This window comes from Sus scrofa, chromosome 1 (genome assembly GCF_054392235.1).
Source record: "Sus scrofa isolate SSC_HxYL_T2T_F1_AM1 chromosome 1, Sscrofa_HxYL_maternal_Yorkshire_Landrace_v2.0, whole genome shotgun sequence".
NCBI classification, from domain to species: domain Eukaryota; kingdom Metazoa; phylum Chordata; class Mammalia; order Artiodactyla; family Suidae; genus Sus; species Sus scrofa.
The window spans coordinates 239940146-239960674 of record NC_139383.1 but is presented as its reverse complement, the minus strand read 5'-3'; the positions used below and the strand labels follow the sequence as shown (position 1 = coordinate 239960674).

At 37.8% G+C, this 20529-nt stretch overlaps 1 protein-coding gene across 4 annotated transcripts in view; it reads right to left on the bottom strand.

The window, feature by feature from the left end:
* Positions 1-20529, bottom strand: part of PCSK5 (proprotein convertase subtilisin/kexin type 5) — a 454731-nt gene that overhangs the window by 196214 nt on the left and 237988 nt on the right. The gene's annotated exons all lie outside the window — the stretch shown is intronic.

Here is a 20529-nt window from a genome sequence, read left to right as displayed (position 1 = left end):
AGACCAATATCAATTTTCTGTCATATCTTGTATTTAGGTTGCAAATCCTGGAAGACATAAATCATTACCTTTCCTCTAACATATGAAAAATTTATTAAGCTTTATGCATGAAATATCTGGAGCCCTCTAGACTTTTATGGGAGTTTCTTATCCTTGAATGTTGTAAACTTAGTTTTCAGTGAGAGTACCTATTGATCCAAAGCAAAATTTCACATAACTGTCTTAGAAACTTCAATTATGTGTAGGAATATTTTATTTTATTTTATTTATTTTTTTTTTGTTTTTTCCTAAGGCTGTACCTGTGGCATATGGAGGTTCCCAGGCTAGGGGTCCAATTGGGGCTGAGGCACCAGCCTATACCACAGCCACAGCAACGTGGGATCCGAACCACATCTGCAACCTACAACACAGCTCACGGCAACACGGGATCCGTAATCCACTGAGCAAGGCCAGGGATCGAACCCGAAACCTCATAGTCCCTGGTCGGATTCATTAATCACTGAGCCACAACAGGAACTCCACATGTAGGAATATTTTAATGATGAGAAGTAATACCTACATGTGCAACATTTTCTAAAAACACTAAAAATCCCAGTGGAATATTTAAAATCCCCGCCTTGTATTAAACTGTCTCATATCTTTATATTTGACACAAAGTCACACTTCAATTAGATTTGTTGCCTAAAACATTTTCCTTATAACATGAATTACTTTATTCAAAAACATCGATAGCTGCCCATGCTTATGGATTATTTAAATACTTGGCTTGAAATTCAAGATGTTCTATGATGCAGTTCCATTCTACTTTCAAAACAACCTCCTCACCAAAACTTCTGCATTAGTGAGTCACACTTTTATAGTTCCTAGTCCTATCACTTTACTGCCTTTGTTAAGGCTGAACTCTCAAGCTGCAGTTCCCTCATTTACCCTCTCTGGAGAGTCAAATTCCACTCCTGCAAGTTCCTGAAGACCTAGCTAGTCTATCTTCTCCTTCTTGAAATAGTCTCTGATGAGTAAAAATCAAGAGAGGAGTTCCCACCGTGGCACAGTGGGTTAAGAATCCCACTGCAGCAGCTCAGATTCCTGTGGAGTTGTGGGTTCGATCTGCAGCCTGGTGCAGTGGGTTAAAGGATCCAGCATTGTAGCAGCTGCGGTGGATTCAGTCCCTGACCTGACAACTTCCATGTGACATGGGTGCGGCCATTAAAAAAACAAAGATCAATGGACAGACACATACTGAAATTCAACTGTCTGTGATGAATGAACTTTTCTCCTTTCTAGTCCTATCACTTCACTTAATTTGTTGATCCATTTGCCCTTCTGGCCATCTAGTCATCCATCCATCTATCCATATATCCATCCACCTAGCCAACAGTTCCTGAGTGCCTTCTATGTGCCAGGAACTGTATTATGTGCTGTACTTTTTACCTGTGTCATCAATTGAATAGGTAATTAACTCTCTGTCAGCCTTTGTCTTTTTATCCCAAATGTACTATAAACTGCTTAATGGTGGGGACTAGGACTTATATTTCTTTATATATTTCATGGGAGTTAGGAGAACTTTATACATGTGGGAGGAAATTATAGCATATGAAAAGGGAAGACTATGCTAGGATTCAGAAATACTGTTCCATTTCTGCTATTCGCTAGTCAAACAATTCTTGGCAAAGAAGATAAAATAGCTAACCCACAATTTCCTTGGGGTATTATTATTTATTATAATATTTGGGGATATTATTATTTATCCCATCACCATTACTAAATTGATCAATACTCTTAAGTCCCACATGAGAAAATCTGAGTAAAGTCTATACAAAGGGAAAGGCTCATTACTATCAAGTGCTCAGCCAGACAGGACATACAGAGTAAAACAGTAAAATTACTTTGCTATGACAAGGATATATGTAGGATTTTTATGCATGTACTTTTGCAACTTTCATTATAAATTATATTTTTGTGATTAAAAACTAATGTATGTTTATTGAAAAAACTTAACACATCAATAACCTCATCACAAATGGGTAACTGCTATTAACATTTCTGTCATTTAGTTTATGTACATTATATTATGTGAGGTAAGGTTGCCTCCTTAATTAAAATAGATAAAAAGTAACCCACATGACAGAGGAGAAATGTAAAATTGGGGATTAAGGAAACCAAACTGTGGAAATATTGTGTTGAAGTTTGTGAAAACCCTAAGTTGTCACTTACCACTCAATCACAGTTTCTATCATTTCATCATGAACTCTCTAAGGCATTGTCTTTCCCTAGAGGGACTGAAATTATTGACGAAGACGCTATGCTAGCTTCTCCAATTCTTCATGGTACCAAATCTCTATCTCCATGTTGGTGTCAAGGGCTGTTAAACCAGTATAATTCATCATTTTATTTAGTTTTAGGGAAATAAGGTGAGAGATTTGGTTGATATGAGCGGGGTGGGGAAGATGGTTGGTAGGGTCTAGGGGAGGGAAAGGGCTTTGAATAGTTTGCAAATGGCTGCCTAGGCCCCAGCTCAGCTGTACATGCTGCTATTCCCTATCTCGTTCTCCCCCTCCAATAACTGTCAACCTTGAGGACATAAATGAACAACCTTAGGGATATAAATTAACATATGGGGTCATCAAATACAACAAACACTTCATGACTATTAAACAACCACTGGAATTAAGTAGAAAGCCACCATGGTGAAGGCCTTAAATTCGTTTCCTTTTTTGGTACAATTTCTACCCTCCAAAGATAATGTCTGTTCATGCAACACTCAAAGGAGGTGTTCAGAACAGAGGCTGAAGAGCTCCAGTTAAACTACAGACTGGCAGGTCAACAGAAAAAGGTGTATATTAATAGAATTTTAACAACTGAATAAAGAATAAATAAATAAAAATTAATAAATGAATATTAACAAATAATTCTAGATCAATTAAAGCCATTGAGTCAATAATGGAGACTTGTAGTATTTTGAAATACTGGAACTTGTGTATCTGTCTACAATCATAATACACAGCCTAAGAAGAAAATGAAATCAATTTATTTCTTTTTTCGGGGGGGAGATGAGGGGCAGTGCTGGCAATATATCAACTCATGTATTCTGATTGGCAGTTATCTGTTTGGTAAATACTAATGAGAAAATAATTACACAATGAATGTGGTGGGCAGATAAGCTCCTTCAAAACATGGTGTCAACAGGGAAAATAGCCATTAAATGGTTTGGTGGCACTAGCAATTTTTTTGAGATATAACTGACATGTAATAATTTTTGATAAAATCTGCAGGTTCACACTCAAACTATAAATTCAGAAACACTGATTTTTTATTTTGTTGCCCATTTGAGTCAAGTCTTGCCCACTACTCTGTGACCATGCCCCAAGGAGGAGGACTTCTCTCCAGTGGCTGCAGAGCACTTGGCTTAGGGACGAGCTTCTATATACACACTTCATCGATGAAGTGAACGAATGTAACTGGTCAGAGAAATTTTATTTAATTCACTAAGAGGCATGAAGTATTTAAACGAGAATTATAAGGGGGAATTAGGAGGTCCTTTTTTTGTTCTTGACTTCTAGAAAGTCATCATTAACACTCAAAATGCATTCAAGTATACAGCCAATGGTCACGGTTTAAAGATTTATGATTACCTGTATAGCATGTATGCCACGCAAACAACTGATTGTGATAATGGCTATTCCATAACTAAGGCAGTTTTACTTATGCATATTTCTCATGCCAAGATCAGAGCAAATCCCGAGCCTGAAAATAACTTTATGATGATGAAGTGGAAACTCTCTGCAAGCACTGTGCCAAATGCAAAATTTGATGAATTCAATATTTAGAAAGACATCGAGAGAACAAAGCATGTATAGGGAATAAATACAGATTTTGAAGCATAGTTACGAAGTGTATTTCAGAAAGTAAATTTATCACTTGGTAGAATGATGCTTGACAAGCTTAATAAAGGGAATTTGAAAAACTTGTTTAACATTATACTTCTCTTAGGATGCATGACTGTTTATGCAGACAAACTGAAAAGTGGTACCGCCTTACACCAGAAGTATAGCTAGTTTTTATTCCAAGTAACCCAAAGGCCTCCCTGCTTGGACTAGTCAGAAGACAGTAGAATAAATAATGTTTTCCAGCAGGTATATTTACATGTACTTTTTTCTTTTTCACTTTTTATGGCCACACCTGCAGCATATGGAAGTTCCTGGGCTAGGGGTCAAACTGGAGCTGCAGCTGCTGGCCTACACCACAGCCACAGCAATGCCAGATCTGAGCTTTGTCTGGGACCTTCACTGGAGGTCACAGCAAAGCTGGATCCTTGGTAAATGAGGTTTCATTATTCAATGGTTAGAAAGGGTCAATTTTAATAATTTCACCAATAAAAGCTAATACCTTATCCATTAATTATGATATCACTCATAGGGTTTGCAGCATCTACCATGTATTTAACACAGTGAGGGTTGAAAAGCAATGCTACATATTCTCAGGGAGACAGGAGATGAGACAAGAATAACTATAATTTCACTAAGAAACAGAAATACTAATTGTGCAATCACTGTATGTGTTAAAAAGAAAGCAGTAAAAAAAGACAGTGGATGCAAAGCAACTTGATAGAGGCTGCTGTATAGAAAGTACTCAATAAATGTTAACTGAAATTTTAAGTCAGGTAAGATGTCCCAAGAGGAGAAGGTGACATTTGGACTGGGCTTTGGATTCAAAGAGATGAAGCCCACATTGGGTTCAGTCAGATGAAGATGCTGGGAAGATATCCAGGGGCCAGGACAGAGCCTTCCAGTTAAACAATCTGATCAGATCTACCTGTGGTTCATCAGGGCAGTGAGGAAACCAGCAGCCCTGGCATGGGCAGTGTGCAGCATAAGGTGGCAGCAGAGGATGGACATTTGTGGTTGACATGGCAGGAAATAAGGGGAAAAGTGCAGACTGCAGGAGAACTTAATGCCAATCATGGCTGTGGGGTGTCCTCTGCCATCAGTCAGGCTGTGGCTATCCCGCCTAAGAATAAACCACCAGACTGAGAGGTTGTTACACCAATGCAAATTCCTGTCTTGAGGGGGGTTGCTTGATCTGTGGGTTGGGTTGAAACTCTGACTGAGATCAAAGAGCTCCTGCAGCTGCTGGAGTCCTTGCACCTTTGGGTTATTTGATCCTCATTGCATGGAACCACCTGTTCTGAAATAATAGCTCCCATCAGGGACCCTGTGCCTCCTGTACCTACTCCTCGAACCAAGCAGGCCAAATGTGTGGAATGGGAGGAAGGCATGAAACACATCCCATCACACATGCATAATGCACAATGTAATGTACTGCTTCTTTTAGAGATAAACAGCTAAATAGGAAAACATAAAATGTAAGATTCATAAGCATGAAAAGCAGAAAAAGTAATACTCTTCTGACTCCTATGTCAGCATTTCTATACCTTAACTTCTCAACAGATGAAAGCCAAGATGCTTCCAGAATTACCCATTTCTTCCCTTTCCTTATTCCCTTTCTCAGACATCTATCTCTTCATTAGATTTCAGTGTGAAAGGCACCATAAATTCTTAGAAGATCAGAATTATAATTGTAGTGCTTCCTTTTGTCTCCTTGTGCAAAATGCAGACGCTGAGGGGGCAGAAAAGCCCTGCAACCTTATTCTGCACAGTTTGTTTTTAGTTTTCTCTTGTTTCCCCTAAAATTTCAAGCTCTACTATCAACTCCAGCCAGATCCAAAGATGCCAGCCTTCACCAGCACCACTGAAGATTTGCATATGGAAAGTTTCCAGACACTGATACTTGATGTCTGCAAGGTCTGCACTTCAAAGCACACCTAGGGATGGGTTTGGTCAGCAGCTGTAGATAGTCAGACAGGCTCATCATTACAGAGATGAAGTAAGAAGTTTAGGAAACCACTGCTTAGTTCTTCTCCACATACAATGTACTTCATTACACATTGATGTGTGTGTATACAGTGTATTATGTATGCATATATGAAATACATACTTTTTATCATCTTTTAAATTTTACAGAGTTAAGATAAGGAGATATGTCTGCTTTATCTCAAGGTCATTTAAAAAGAGAGAAACATGTCAAATTATTTTTTCCTATTCTCTGGCCATTCGTCTTTTATTTGCTTCCAACATGTCTATAATTGGCAAATAATGGGCATAAGGTAATTGACAAGTATTTCTTGAATGGACGTAGAAAAACTACTTTACCACCTTGGGGAGACTTAGCCTTGTTTTCCTGGGTATACATAGATCACCACTGTGCTTGTTTTTAAGAAACTACGATTGTTTGGACAGGGATGAAAACAAGATAAGAAATGTACTACAAGGGCCTTTGGGTAAAAGCTAATCAAAGATTAGACTGCTATATGCTAGCGCCCCAGCCTAGATCTATTTGGCATAAAACTGGAACAATTACCAGACTGGGATCTTGATAAACCAGCAGCCAAAAGTCTTGTGATTTATTCACATATTATTTTTAGATAAATCTTAATTTAAGTGTACTTTATTTTTGTTTTTTCCTTAAATTCACATAAAAAAAGGAAGAGAAATCTGGTTGACCTTACTTCAAGTGAGTGTATTTTTAAACTCAGTAGTTATTTGAGGTTGCAAAGATATGGTTATTTCATCCAACTACACCAAACATCCATGGCTCACCTGATATGGAACCATTACCCACTGTTAATACAATGGTTGGCAAACCACAAAGACTGACACACAGAAGAAATTATTTCTTGCGGCTAGGAATGTTACCTTCTGATTGGGAAGAAAACTAACATTTATCTTTCTAAGTTTCAAGTACTTTGTAAGGCTTCTCATGAACATTCCTTTTCATTTGCAAAAAGCTCAAATGAGGAACAATAATAAGGGAATTTCTCTAAAATTTCAGAAAAATAGGCCATTAATGAGGACTTCATAATCTCTTAGAAGAAGTAAGACTTGAAATGGTTATTATATCCTTGTGTAGTGTTAAGATTTGGCCTCATGGAGGTACAATTCATGGGGAGAGTAATGACATAAGGATATGTGGAACGCTTCCTTCAGGAAAGCTGTGAGGGCCTAGAAGCTCATGGAGGCAACTGAGTAACCAATGATCAAGGAAATGGCACCCTTATTTGATATTTTAGAAAGACTGATCTGACATGGGTATACAGGATGTGAAAGGGCAGAAAGACTGAGACAGAGAACCAGTTACTTCATTGGTGCAAGCATGGGAAACCATAAAGATGTTATGGAAGGTGTGAATGAAATAAAAGATCAGATAAGAAAGGAGCAATGAAATTGCACAACTCGCACCACGTAGGATGCTGAGTCAGAGTGAACGGGATCAGAGTTAATGGTGTGATCCAGAGACGGCTATTCCCTGATGACAGAGGTAACCCTGGGGGAGAGTTTGTTTTTTAAAAGATGAATGACAGTTCTGTTTTGGAGGTTCTGAGTTCTGAATGACACAGGAGAGCCTTGGGCAGAGACTCTAGATCTGTAATGGAAGAGGTCAATGTTGAAGATTGTAGAAGCAAAAATCATTAGTATGGAGGTTGTGCTTGTCATTGAAAGGAAGGTAGGGATGAGAAAGTGGAATTAAGAGAATGTGAGAAGGAGGAAGTGAAGGAAGGACAGAGGGAGAGAGGACTGGAGAGGAAGCGGGGGAGGGAGAGAGAGAGTGATCTCTCACACACACACACACACACACACACACACACACACACACACACACACACACACACACGCAAGTGTGCTCTCCCTCCAGAGCTCTCTAAGCAACAGACCTTAAGGAATGGCTCAGATGAAAGGAAGGGGGAGAAAGGACTCAGGAAAGTATCAAAGAAGAATGGGGTTATTTATTTGCATCACAAAAGGCAAGGAAAGGCAGGTCAGCACTGGATAGATCAAAAGCAGGGAATCCTTGAGAAAAACAATGAGCCTTCTGATTTGGCAAGCAGGAGAGTTAGAAAGTCTCAAAGAGTAATTGCACTTCAAAGGTAGAAGAGGAAACAAGATTGCAGGAAATTACAGAGGGACTAAACAGTAAGGAAACAGAAGCAGCTAATTCAGACTACTTGTTGGGAATCTTTAGTTGGGCAGGAAGGACAGAACTCAGGCAGGAAGGCGGGTAACAGAAAAGTTTTTCCTCTCTAAAATGGGGTATATGAAGTTTGAAAACAGGGTTATGGTCCAATTGGCAGAGAGGAGAATGAATGCAGGTGGGAGCAAATAGGTAAGAGACCATCAAGGGACCTTTCACAAAGGGGATTCCTTATTCAAATTACAGAAAAAAATAATTTAAAGACTATCTTGTCATTTCTTCAAAGGACAGTACTTCATTAGCAACACTATAGGAGGGAAGTTAATTCATTACATATAGTGGATAACTTGGGACCGTGTTCCCAAACCTGCACATGTTTGCATCAACGTGATCAGCATCAACCATAAGACCTGTTAGTGCACAATGTGTAGTTCCACCGACTAGCAGTTTTGAGGAAAGGCCCAGAATTTGCATATCTAACAAGTTCCCAGGTGATGCTCATATTGTTGGTTCAGGGACCCCACTATGAGAACCACTTCCTGAGGGTAGCAGAACTACCATCTTTCCTGGAAGCCCAGTTGATAAAGCCTGGTGCATTAGGCTAATGTCTCCAACATAGGGACTGAGTCTCTGAAGGCAGGATTCACAAACATTCTTCCCTCATGCCCGAAGCACAAGAAGTAAGTTGGCTACACAGAAGATTATGGGTCTTCATATGGGTTATCAAAAACATTTTTTAAAAAAAGTTCTCTTAATTAATCTATAGATGCACACCCCTCATTTTCCAAGCAAAGGCTGGTCTAGGTATTTCCTTCTTTGGATACACATAACTTAAATAGTGAATTTCTATGCATTATTAGGAATGAATCAGAGTTTGATTGTGCTGAGATACAAAATCATGCTCAATTACAAGGTTGAAACACACTGAGGTATCTATTTTCTAATCTATAATTGAAGCACATTAAATATATCAATGAATCAGAGTTTGATTGAGCTGAGATACAAAATCATGCTCAATTACAAGGTTGAAACGCACTGAGGTATCTATTTTCTAATTCTATAATTGAAGCACATTAAATATATCAAGCATGTTTCCCCAAATAAGATACCCAGAAAAAATTCTTCTATGGGAAGTAAAATATCTTACTTTAAAATATATTATCTAATGAAATCTTTACAACAATCATATTAGCAGGGTAGTATTATTCACAATTTATAGCTGAAAAAACTAAGTCTCACGAACATTAAAAGAACTCACCTGAAGTCACAGAAACTTAACCCCAAGTGTTCAAAATCATATCAAATATGTACTCATTGATTCCTGTTGTCTATAAGACACACAGTATTCCAACTAAGGTACTCAAGTCAATCATAAATCCTCATAGTAAGAAGGTAGCAAGAGAAGGGGGAACATTTTAGGAATTTATTTGCATGTCACAAATAAACAGGAACATTTTTATCCTCTCTGCCTTTTGCATCAGCTGCATTAAAAACTGCTCTTTTTCAAACTCATTAAAATATGATGTGCAAAAAAAGAAATACATGGTGTTTGAAAGGAAAGTTAACATCTGGCCCATAACCCTTTCCCCTATTCTTGCTGAGAAATGACCTTCTTCAGTAAATTCTATCAAGGGTTTTCCCTGAGTGAGAAGATATTAATATGGAAAAGATACTTTATTTTATATTCGTGCTGAGACTTTTTTTTTTTTTTTTATTACAGCTAACCAGGCATGCACAGATGGGAAAATGGCAATGAGTGGCAAATAGCAACTTCCCATTTGTTAATATCCAGCAGTGATCAAAATACTCTTCCTTTTGACTCTTTCAAAGATGAGTCGAGAAACTTCAGGGTGTACTGTGTCTTCTGGTATAACACCATAAAACGAAGCCTGTTGAAACTATTACTGGGATGTGTGACAGAAGTTTAATTGCTTTGAAATGCCTTAGGCTAGCAAGATGTGAACATGTGTCAATGAGATTCTAAGGAGAAAAAAAAAAAGTCTGGATCTATTTATGCATCCAGATGGATTCTGCAAAGTGACCACTTGGCATGTGGAACTATACCCTCCTAAAGGCAGTGGCCTTAGGAAGTTACACACAGAACTGGGGAAAGATTAACCTTCAATGTTTTTTTGAATATTTGGGTCTGGTTTATATTGCAGACACTGTCATGGAGAGAAAGATCTCTCATCTTTACTAAAATTTAAAAAGATGTAATAAGGTCCCCTTTCCCCTTGTTCATGTGGGTTATCTTATTGATCCTGAACCTGTTTTCACAGATGGAACACGGCCCATTTGGCAAGGTCTCAGTATAGTTACAGCAAGTTAGAGCCCTCTGTCCCTGCCAGGGAACAGAGAACTGGGACCTCAGTCTGTGCTTAGAATGCTGATGGCAGAGTTCAAAGTGATAAGCATGATAAGTTCGAACTAATTTTGATGACAGAGGTCCTCTCCTGTACCTCAATTACACTTCCCCTTCCACATTTAAAGCTCTGTTCCTTGTGGAAGAGAGTCTGATGGGAGCACCTTCCCAAGACAGCTTGATGATAATCATGGAAGCCTCATAGAATGTACTTCTACTACTGCCTTTTGCCTGTGCTCATAGGTCCTGCATATGTTAATTTTTCTAAGGACTCAGCACCCCGATGTGAATCTTCTATTGGGCCCACATGAAATAATTATACACTTGAAATATGAAGCTTTAATTACTTTTGGTCACAAAAAAGGCTGAATGTAGAAAGAACATGAAGAGACAAAAAAGACGAGTTTAACACACATAAAATTCTAAGACCTTTACATCAAACTTTGAATGGAGAGCTGGTGATAAAAATAATGATGAAATAGAAGTTGGAAAACTCTATTTGACTGCAGAAACTTTGCTAATGAAGATTCTGTGAATTTTAAGGTTGAAGTGATAAGATGAAGGTTAGAATGACCAAAACCATCCCTGGAGAGATCTTTTTTTTTTTTTTTTTTTTTTTTTTTTTTTTTTTTTGCTTTTTTAGGGCCCTACCTGAGGCATATGGAAGTTGCCAGGCTAAGGGTTGAATATGTGAATATGAGCTATAGCTGCTGCCCTACACCACAGCCGCAGCAACGTGGGACCTGAGCTGCACCTGCGACCTAAACCATAGCTCAAGGCAACACCCGATCCCTGACCCACTAAGCGAGGCTAAGGATTGAACCCGCATCCTCATGGATTCTAGTAGGATTTGTTTCCACTGCACCATGAAGGGAACTCTCTGGAGAGATACCTTTTAAAACATACCTGTGCTTTTGGCAATTGCAGGAGAAATTACAGCAGAATTTCACATAACAGGACTGCTTATGGGGGACCTATGTGAATAAGAGACAGACATCTCTTTCTTTTTTTTTTTTTTGGCCTCTCCTGTGGCATGTGGAAGTTCCCCAGTCAGAGATTGAACCCATGCCACAGAAGCAACCTAAGCTGCAACAGTGACATCAGGCCCTTGACCCACTGAGCCACATGGGAACTCCAGGTGCCTCTGTCCTTCGGTGGACATGATCCCACACTGGAGAAGATGGCTTGGTGAGTAAATCACAGGCTGGATTTTGGTCTCTACTCAATCCCATGGTTTGATTTCCTTGTGCAGTTAATAACCTGTACAACAAACTATGGCAGACCCCTCATATAATCAAAGATATTCTTTCCATTTGTAGCTATTATCCTCTGATTCTTTAGTTATGTGCCTGGAATTCAGTGAGAAATTTAGCCTTCTAAAACACAAAATATTAAATAAACTCTGGAAGAAAGATGGATACATACGTTTTACCTTGGCTCTAAAGACATTTCTGGGGGCAAAACATATTAAGAAAAGCAAAAGATTTCCTGACAAAAGCATCTCACACAGTATATTAAGAAAGCATATATACTTGTAGCCTCTGGCAAGTTCAGAAAAGTCATGCTGCTTCCTAGGACTAGAGATGATTCTGTGTCTGCTTCATATCCAAGAAAAACAATATTAATGTAAAACTTAAGAAAGAGAAAAAGTCATTTATAAACTATAAATGCCTCTGTCACTCTACCTGCAAGAGTCTTACAGTGACTCAAAAGGCTAACCAGAATTATGTCACTTGCTTTCTTTAACTCTGCAAAGTGACATGGCAAATACAAAGACCACAAGTGTATATGAAACAAATTCAAATATTGGAAGTTAAGTGGCTTTCTGAAGGTCACAGTGAACAATAATAAGCAACAAAAAAGACTCTGGTCAAAGGAAATTTGTGAAGTCTTCTCAAAGGATAATTTCTGGAATGACATTTTTCAAGAAGCAATCTTGTCATCACACCTTTTGTCCTGGGTTTATTAAAGAGCCATTTCAAAAAGCATTTCTTTCTCTTCTTTTTTGAAAAAAGAATTTAGCCAAGATGATTATGTATACCAATGCTATAACTCTTCGCATTTAGAAGGAGGCCAAGAGATGATAAAAAATTTCACTGAATGTCACAGTCCTTTAAGGTCAGGAATATATAGCTGAATACTAAGATGACAGAAAATGATCATTGCAAGAGAACTGCCATTCATGTTAGCAAATCAATTACGTCTGTGTGTGTCATTTTATAGTAAATATCATGGGACCAATGGATTTATACCATCAGCTGAAAAAAGGAAACTCTGACATCAAAGCAACTGGAATCAACTTGCTTAAAAGTCACCACTATTATCCAACTCACTTTCTTAGACCACGGCAGCGGCTCCAAAAAGTTTTTCAAATCAAAAGAGAACTCCTAAAAGGGAACCCTTCTACCCAGTTGGTGGGAATGTAAACTGTATAACCACTGTGGAGAACAGTATGGAGGTTCCTCAGAAAACTGAATATAGAACTAACATATGATCCAGCAATCCCACTCCTGAGCATATATCCGAACAAAACATTTCAAAAAGATACATGTACCTCTGTGTTCATTGCAGCGCTATTCACAGTAGCTAAGACATGGAAACAACCCCAATGTTCATCATCAGATAAATGGATTAAGAAGATGTGGTACATATATACAATGCAATACCATTCAGCCATAAAAAAGTACGAAATGCCATGTGCAGCAACCAGAGACACTCATGTGAAGGAAGTAAGAAAGAGAAAGACAAGTTACATATGATATCACTTATATCTGGACTCTAATATATGGCACAAATGAACCTTTTCTCAGAAAAGAAATTCATGGACTTGGAGAACAGACTTGTGGTTGCCAAGTAGGAGGGCTGGGGAGTTTGGGTTAGTAGACACAAACTATTACATTTAGAATGGATAAGTAATGAGGTCCTGCTGTATAGCAAAGGGAACCATACCATCTCTTGGGATAGACCTTGGTGGAAGATAATATAAGAAAGGGCATATATATGAATGTATGACTGGGTCACTTGCTGTGTAGCACAAGTTGGCACAACACTGCAAATCAAAAATAAAATAGAACTTATAACTCTTTAGGATTCAGGCAGCTTTGCTCTCAGTTACTTCTCTTTCATATCATACCTGCCCTTTCTGCACACTGGGTCCCCTCTCTTTTCCTACTCTGATCATTGCTTTCACCACAGCTGTCTCATCCAGGATCCATCTAATCCTCCAAGAAATACAAAGAAAAAACAATGCATCTGTTTAAACAAACAACTCTAGAAACTATTTCAGAAAGATCTGGTTCCCAGTAATAACTCTACGGTTCTCAAACATCTTCTGCCCTCTCATTCTACTTATTCAAGTTTCTCATCTTGGAACTGTATATGACATTAACACAGCAATCAGTACATTGTGCTTTGTTCAAAACGTTTGAGCCCATCTATTGTTTGATGAAATCCAAGTAGTCTTCTAGAAAAGCAGAGAACACAAAGAAGTTAAAACCTTTATCCAGAATCATCAACTAAAATCACTGAAAATTGAAAATGAGAATGCAAGTCAAATAAAATAGATTACAGAGATGAGGACAGAAGTGTTACAAGAAATACATGAGTGTCATATTTGTGAGGGAAAGTGCAGCTAGTTTTATTCTTAAATCACACACAGCATGTTACTCAGCATGGCTAAAGCTCTATGCATATATATATATATACACACACATATATGCATATATTTATCATACAAAAATATTCACAGAATATTAACTGCTTATGAATCCAGTACTAAATGAGAATGATGTATGAAATGTACATGGTCATTTTCCCTGAGTATCTATGCTCAACTCTGTATGATACCGTTTTCCTCATTCTTCCCTTTGCCACACACTCCAGCTAGGATGGCCTCCTAGTTTTTCTTTGAACAGACCTTGTATGCACTGTATCCTGGTCTCAAATGTTCTACATGTGGTTAGTCATTTGTAAAGGAGCCTTATTCCTCCAAGTCTCTATTTAAATTAGGCCTTTTCTGACTGTCTAAAAAGTAATGTGTAAAAAGTTGTAATTTGCCCACACGGAGACTTTTCCATGAATATTCATACCACCTTTACTCACAACAACCCTAAATGGGAAACAATAAAATCATCCTTGGAGAGGGGAGCCGTTGTACACAGTTGATAGGAATATCAATTGGTGCAGCCACACTGGAAAACAGTATGGAGGTTACTCAAAAAACTAAAAATAGAACTACTTTTGAGTATATCTTGAGTATGTATCACAAAACTGAAACCACTAATCACAAAAGCACACGCAACCCAATATTCACAGAAGCATTATTTACAATTGTCAAGATATGGAAGCAACCTAAAGGTCCATTCTACAGGTGAATGTATAAAGAAGATGTGGTTATGTGTACACACACACACACAAAATGGAATACCATTCATCAAGAAAAAAATTTTTTTTTTTGAAATTTGCAAAACACAGATCAACCTGAAGGGTATTAAGCTAAATGAATTAGGTCAGACAGGAAAAGACAAATACTGTTATGATATTACTTGTATGTGGAGCCTAAAAACCAAAGGCAAACTAGTGTGTATAACAATAATAAAAAAAACAAAACAAAACAGATTTACACATACAGAGGGAAAACTGGTGGATACCAGTTGGGAGAGGGAAGGGAAGAGAGCTAGGATAGGAGTATGGGGTTAAGAAGTACAAACTATTATTTATAAAAGAATATATTGTGCAACACAGGAAATATAACCAATATTTTACAATAGCAATAGATGGAATACAGCCTTTAAAAACTGAATCACTATGCTGTATACCTGTAACATATAATATTATACATCAACTATACCTCAATAAAAAATAACAGAAAAGTTAGCCATGCAAAACGAATGATTATACAAATTGTGGTACATGTCTATGGTGGAATACTATGCAGTAAGAAAAAGGAATAAATTCCTCATACACTTAATGACATGGATGAACCTCAAAAAATATACGGAAGGAAAGAAGCCAGTAATAAATAATTCTAATTATATCAAAGTCTATAAAAGACAACATAATCTATAATAACAGAAAGTATATTTGGCTGCTTAAGGTGAGGTTGGGCTGTGGGTAAAGGATGAGAAGGAACACAAAAGAACTTTGGGGAGTGAAGGAAATGTTCTATACCTTCATTGCAGTGATGATGATATAGACAAATACATCTGTAGACTTAAAGTGGTGCTTTTCATTATAATGTAAATTTACTCCAAAAAAGTTAAGAATGTATGTGGATTCCCAAAGGTACTATTTATTTGTTTATAAACCTAGCATTCAATCCTAGGTTATCTGACTCTGGAGCCCATGCTCCAAACCACTATGCTGAGTGAATTCTTTTGTTTTAAATAAACAAAACCTCAAATAAAAAATGACTGTTGAATTTTAAAAGCCTCTATAAGAGAATGTACATATAGTGTGTCTTTCTGTATTTTGATAAGACTGTCTTGGCTTAAATCTTTTGGGTATCTTATTTTGGAACTGGATTCAGAATCCAATTATTAGTGATTCAATGAAATCCATCTCATTCCTTTATACTTACAACATATTTTTGGTCTGCAAACAGCATGGCCCTGGTCAATCATCCTTTGTAATTACTGAGTTTAGGGATTGATAATTTTTATTTTTGTCTAAAGTATCAATTGTCACCACAAAATTTCAAGCTTTGCTACCACTAAGGATAGCCAAACCCATTTACTGACAGAAGAGTTTTAAAAATACCCAAGGAAGTCCAGCCTCATTAGAATTAGCAAAATCAAATTTCATCGGATGATTTACAAAAGGAAACATCAACTCTCTTAAGTATACAAGCCTTTGCATAGTGTTAAATAAAAAATCGTATTTTATGCTTACAGCTTTTATAGTGCATAATGACTAAAAGAAGACAGGACATTGATAGTCAGTTCAGATTTCTGTCCCTAGTTCCTATATTAAAACAATTAATTACAACTTTGAAGATTTAGTGGGCTGAAGTCAAGGTGATATTTAAACATTAAAATTAATTTGTAAAACAGAATCTTTTTTTTTTTTTTTTGTCTTTTTAGGGCTGCATCTGCGGTATATGAAGGTTCCCAGGCCAGGGATCCAGTGGAGCTATTGCTGCCGGCCTATGCCGGAGCCACAGCAATGCCAGATCCAAGCCACGTCTGCAACCTACACCACAGCTCATGGCAATGCTGGATCCTTAACCCACTGAGCAAGGCCAGGGATCAAACCCGCAACCTCATGGTTCTTACTCAGATCTGTTTCCACTGCGCCACAATTCAGAACTCCTGAATTTAAATTTATATAACTATGTTTATATATTATTATAGTATAGTAATCGATATGCAATTATGGGATAAAAGGTATGAAGACATCTTGGGATAATTTTACTACAAAGTCCTTAATACATTTTCTCTCATGCACTCAGATACTTTAATTAATTTCAACCCCCAACAGCCTTCTAATTCACAACATCGTTCCTTATCTTTATCCTCATTTCACAGTAGAAAGCTGTGACATATGAAAATACACTTTTAAGACTCTCTTCTTTTTCAAGACTCCTTTTATATTTGGTATATTCTATTTTCATAGCCCTTTTCATTCAACTTAGCCTTCTCATTATGTTTGGTATTATTACCCATATTCTAAAAAGCAAGATACAAAAACTTTAATTGGCTTCTTCAAAGGCCAAAGAAAATATCAATAAAAGCTACTAGAATTTAAGGTTCTTAAGGTTGTGGAAAAACCACAAAACTACTCCAAACATAATCCTCTTCATTAACTAATTATATGTGGTAAAGAGATAATAATCATAGAATGCAATCATCATTTTAATTCTATTTTGAAGATGGATTTTGAGTGTGAAACCACATGCATTTAAAACTTTTTTATTTAGGAATGAAAAACCAAAACAGATCACACCCCAAAGTGTAACAAATCTAACACTACCATTCAAAGACTAGGATGGAGAAAACATTTCAAATTTGCAGAAAACACTTTAATATTTCACATATTTAGATGGCATGAATGGAACACTCTGATGGGACAAGTGGACATTTTGAATACAAAATTTTATTATTATTATTATTATTTTTTTTTTTTGGTCTTTTTGCCATTTCTTGGGCTGCTCCCTGCGGCATATGGAGGTTCCCAGGCTAGGGGTCTAATTGGAGCTGTAGCCGCCGGCCTAGGCCAGAGCCACAGCAACGCGGGATCTGAGCTGCGTCTGCGACCTACACCACAGCTCACAGCAACGCCAGATCCTTAACCCACTGAGCAAGGCCAGGGATCGAACCCGCAACCTCATGGCTCCTAGTTGGATTTGTTAACCACTGTGCCACAATGGGAACTCCTGAATACAAAATTTTAGATTAAGCAATAACCAAGCAGTTTGCTGTCTGGGGTTCTAGATTACTATGCCCAGGTAGATATCTAGGTAAGTCATTCACCAGACAAAAGAACAAAGGTAAAATCTCTAAATGATGTGTGATTCATATCTTTTTAAAAAGTAAATGAGCAAGACAATAAGCTCATATTCAATAATAAATACAAAAATGAAATATTTTAATATATATTAAATGAATATGAGTGCAATGGAATAAAACACAGAACCTCAAAAGAAAAATCAAGTGGTCTTTCTAGGGAATAAATTTTACTAGGTAGAATCAAATCTATTTACATTCATCTCTGCATTTGCAGATAACTAAATGTCTCATTCCTGCAAATAAGATCAGGACTGAAGTCAAGCATCTGATTCTTAGACTCCCTTTGACCAGAGGAATAACATTTCCCTTTGACCTTTCTTCAGAACAGGATGTCTAGATTTCCAATTAAGGTACACTATATAGCTTTAATTATAGCTACCAACATCACATCAGCATGCTAGGTGGCAAAGATAAAATATTACTTGTACAGTGAAGTAATCAAATACAATATAGCTTTACCCTTTCCAATGGTAACACATCAAATATCACTTTATGCACTAAAAAGAAAGAAAGAAAGAAAGAGAAAAAAAAGCAAAAATGCAAACACCGCATTTCAAAACCTTTAGTTTCAATTCAACACATGGCATGCTTAATGGTTTCAGCACTTCTGATTCTTTTTAAATAAGTGTTACAAACCGAAAGCAAGACAGGTAGGTATTGAAAATATATTGGAACATCTTAAAATTGCCAGCCCTACGGAGTGGAAATAAAATGATGGCAATTAAAAGTAATAAAGGTTATTAAAAGTTAAGGGCCTTGGAGGCTAAGGAGTCATGTTAGACTGTCAATTGTTTTCACCCTGGTGGGAAATTGGTTAGAAATTAAAAAAAAAAAAAAAAATTGAGTAGTTTAGTTGTGGTCAAAGAAAGAGTCAGTGGGGATGGGGGTATTCAGCAACATGCTGGTAGAAAAAAAGAGACTTACATAGTCTGGGAGGGCAGTGAAATGGAAGGCGTGGTAACCTCGCTCACTTAGTTGTCATTTTTGATTTTCAATGACATTTTTTTCATTCTTTCGCCTAGTAAAGATGACAGAAGTTCCTAATTTATTATCTGATGTCTATTCCTGTTCCTAGATTTAAGAGACTTTAAGTGTATAACATCAAGTCATAATATCCAAATACAGACACTTTGAAAACAACTACAGCACCAATATTGCATGCAATGAATTGTATTTCTCATAACTGCATCCGCCAACCAGAGCTAAGGACTTAGGGGAAAGATTCAGCCAGCACAGCCCAGGGGACTGGGGGAGAAAGGGATGGTAAATTTGCAGGGTCTTTAGATTGAAGCAGTAGGAAGGAGGTGATTTTTCTTGAAAAGCTATGAGCCATGGATTCTAGTAGAACGTGGAATTTAAGCCCTCCACATGGCTCTGTCATCCACATAACCACTATGTACAAACAGCTGGTCAAAATGTACATGGCACATCACAAGAGACAGCGTCTCCTTAGATGCCTCCTGCTCAGGTGGGGCTGCATTTTAGATGATGAGAGAAGGATCACAGAATTTTTTTTTTTTTTTTTTTTTTTTTTTTTTGTATTTTTAGGGTCACACCTGCAGCAAATGGAAGTTCCCAGGCTAGCGGTTTAATCGGAGCTATAGCCACTGCCCTACGCCACAGCCACAGCCAAGAGCAACATGGGATCTGAGCTGCATTTTTGACCTACACCACAACTCACAGCAACGACGGATCCCCGAACGACTTAGCAAGGCCAGGGACTGAACCCACATTCTTATGGATACCAGTTGGATTCATTTCCACTGCGCCAAAACGGGAACTCCCATGGACACTTTGCTAAACATGACCTGGTAGACTGGTTGGGCTTGACTGAGGGAGGAAAAAGTACAGAGAAAGTGTCTGTCTCTGGGTGTAAATCACAGCGCAACCAGATTAGATGTCCTGGGCCCCCTGAGGTTTCCTCGCACTTCTCCCCTTTGGGTACACTTCAACATGTGTTGGGCTGCCTGCTGAAAGTGTGCAGGAAAATCTGTGAACAAATAAGTGAAGAGACTGCATAAATTAAATTCCTTGAAGAAAACCACCCAGATGGCAAAACCCCTTCACTTCTAAACCTGATATGCACAATTTAAGGATCAGGTAGCGGGGAGGTCCTAAAGAGTAGGAAAAAAAACCAGAAAAGACTTTTTGGAGTTCCCGTCATGGCTCAGTGGTTAGCAAATCCGACTAGGAACCATGAGGTTGTAGGTTCGATCCCTGGCCTTGCTCAGTGGGTTAAGGATCCAGCGTTGCTGTGAGCTGTGGTGTAGGTTGCAGACAAGGCTCGGATCCCATGTTGCTGTGGCTCTGGCGTAGGCCGGCGGCTACAGCTCTGATTGGACCCCAGCCTGGGAACCTCCATATGCCACAGGTGTGGCCCTAGAAAAGTCAAAAAGACAAAAAAAAAAACAAAAAAAACAAAAAAAACAACAAAAAAAAACTTTTCATAAGAGCAAAGGGAAGGGAATAAGGGAATCAAAGGAGAAAGACATAATCCTGCAAGACATCCAAATAAACAATTTAATGACAAAGTCATCTCCTGGCATTGCAATCATTGGTCAGTAGCAAAATATTGGAATTTGGATTTTACTTCTCTAGTGGCCAATACCACATCTATTCATGTAGCCTCATACAAATACC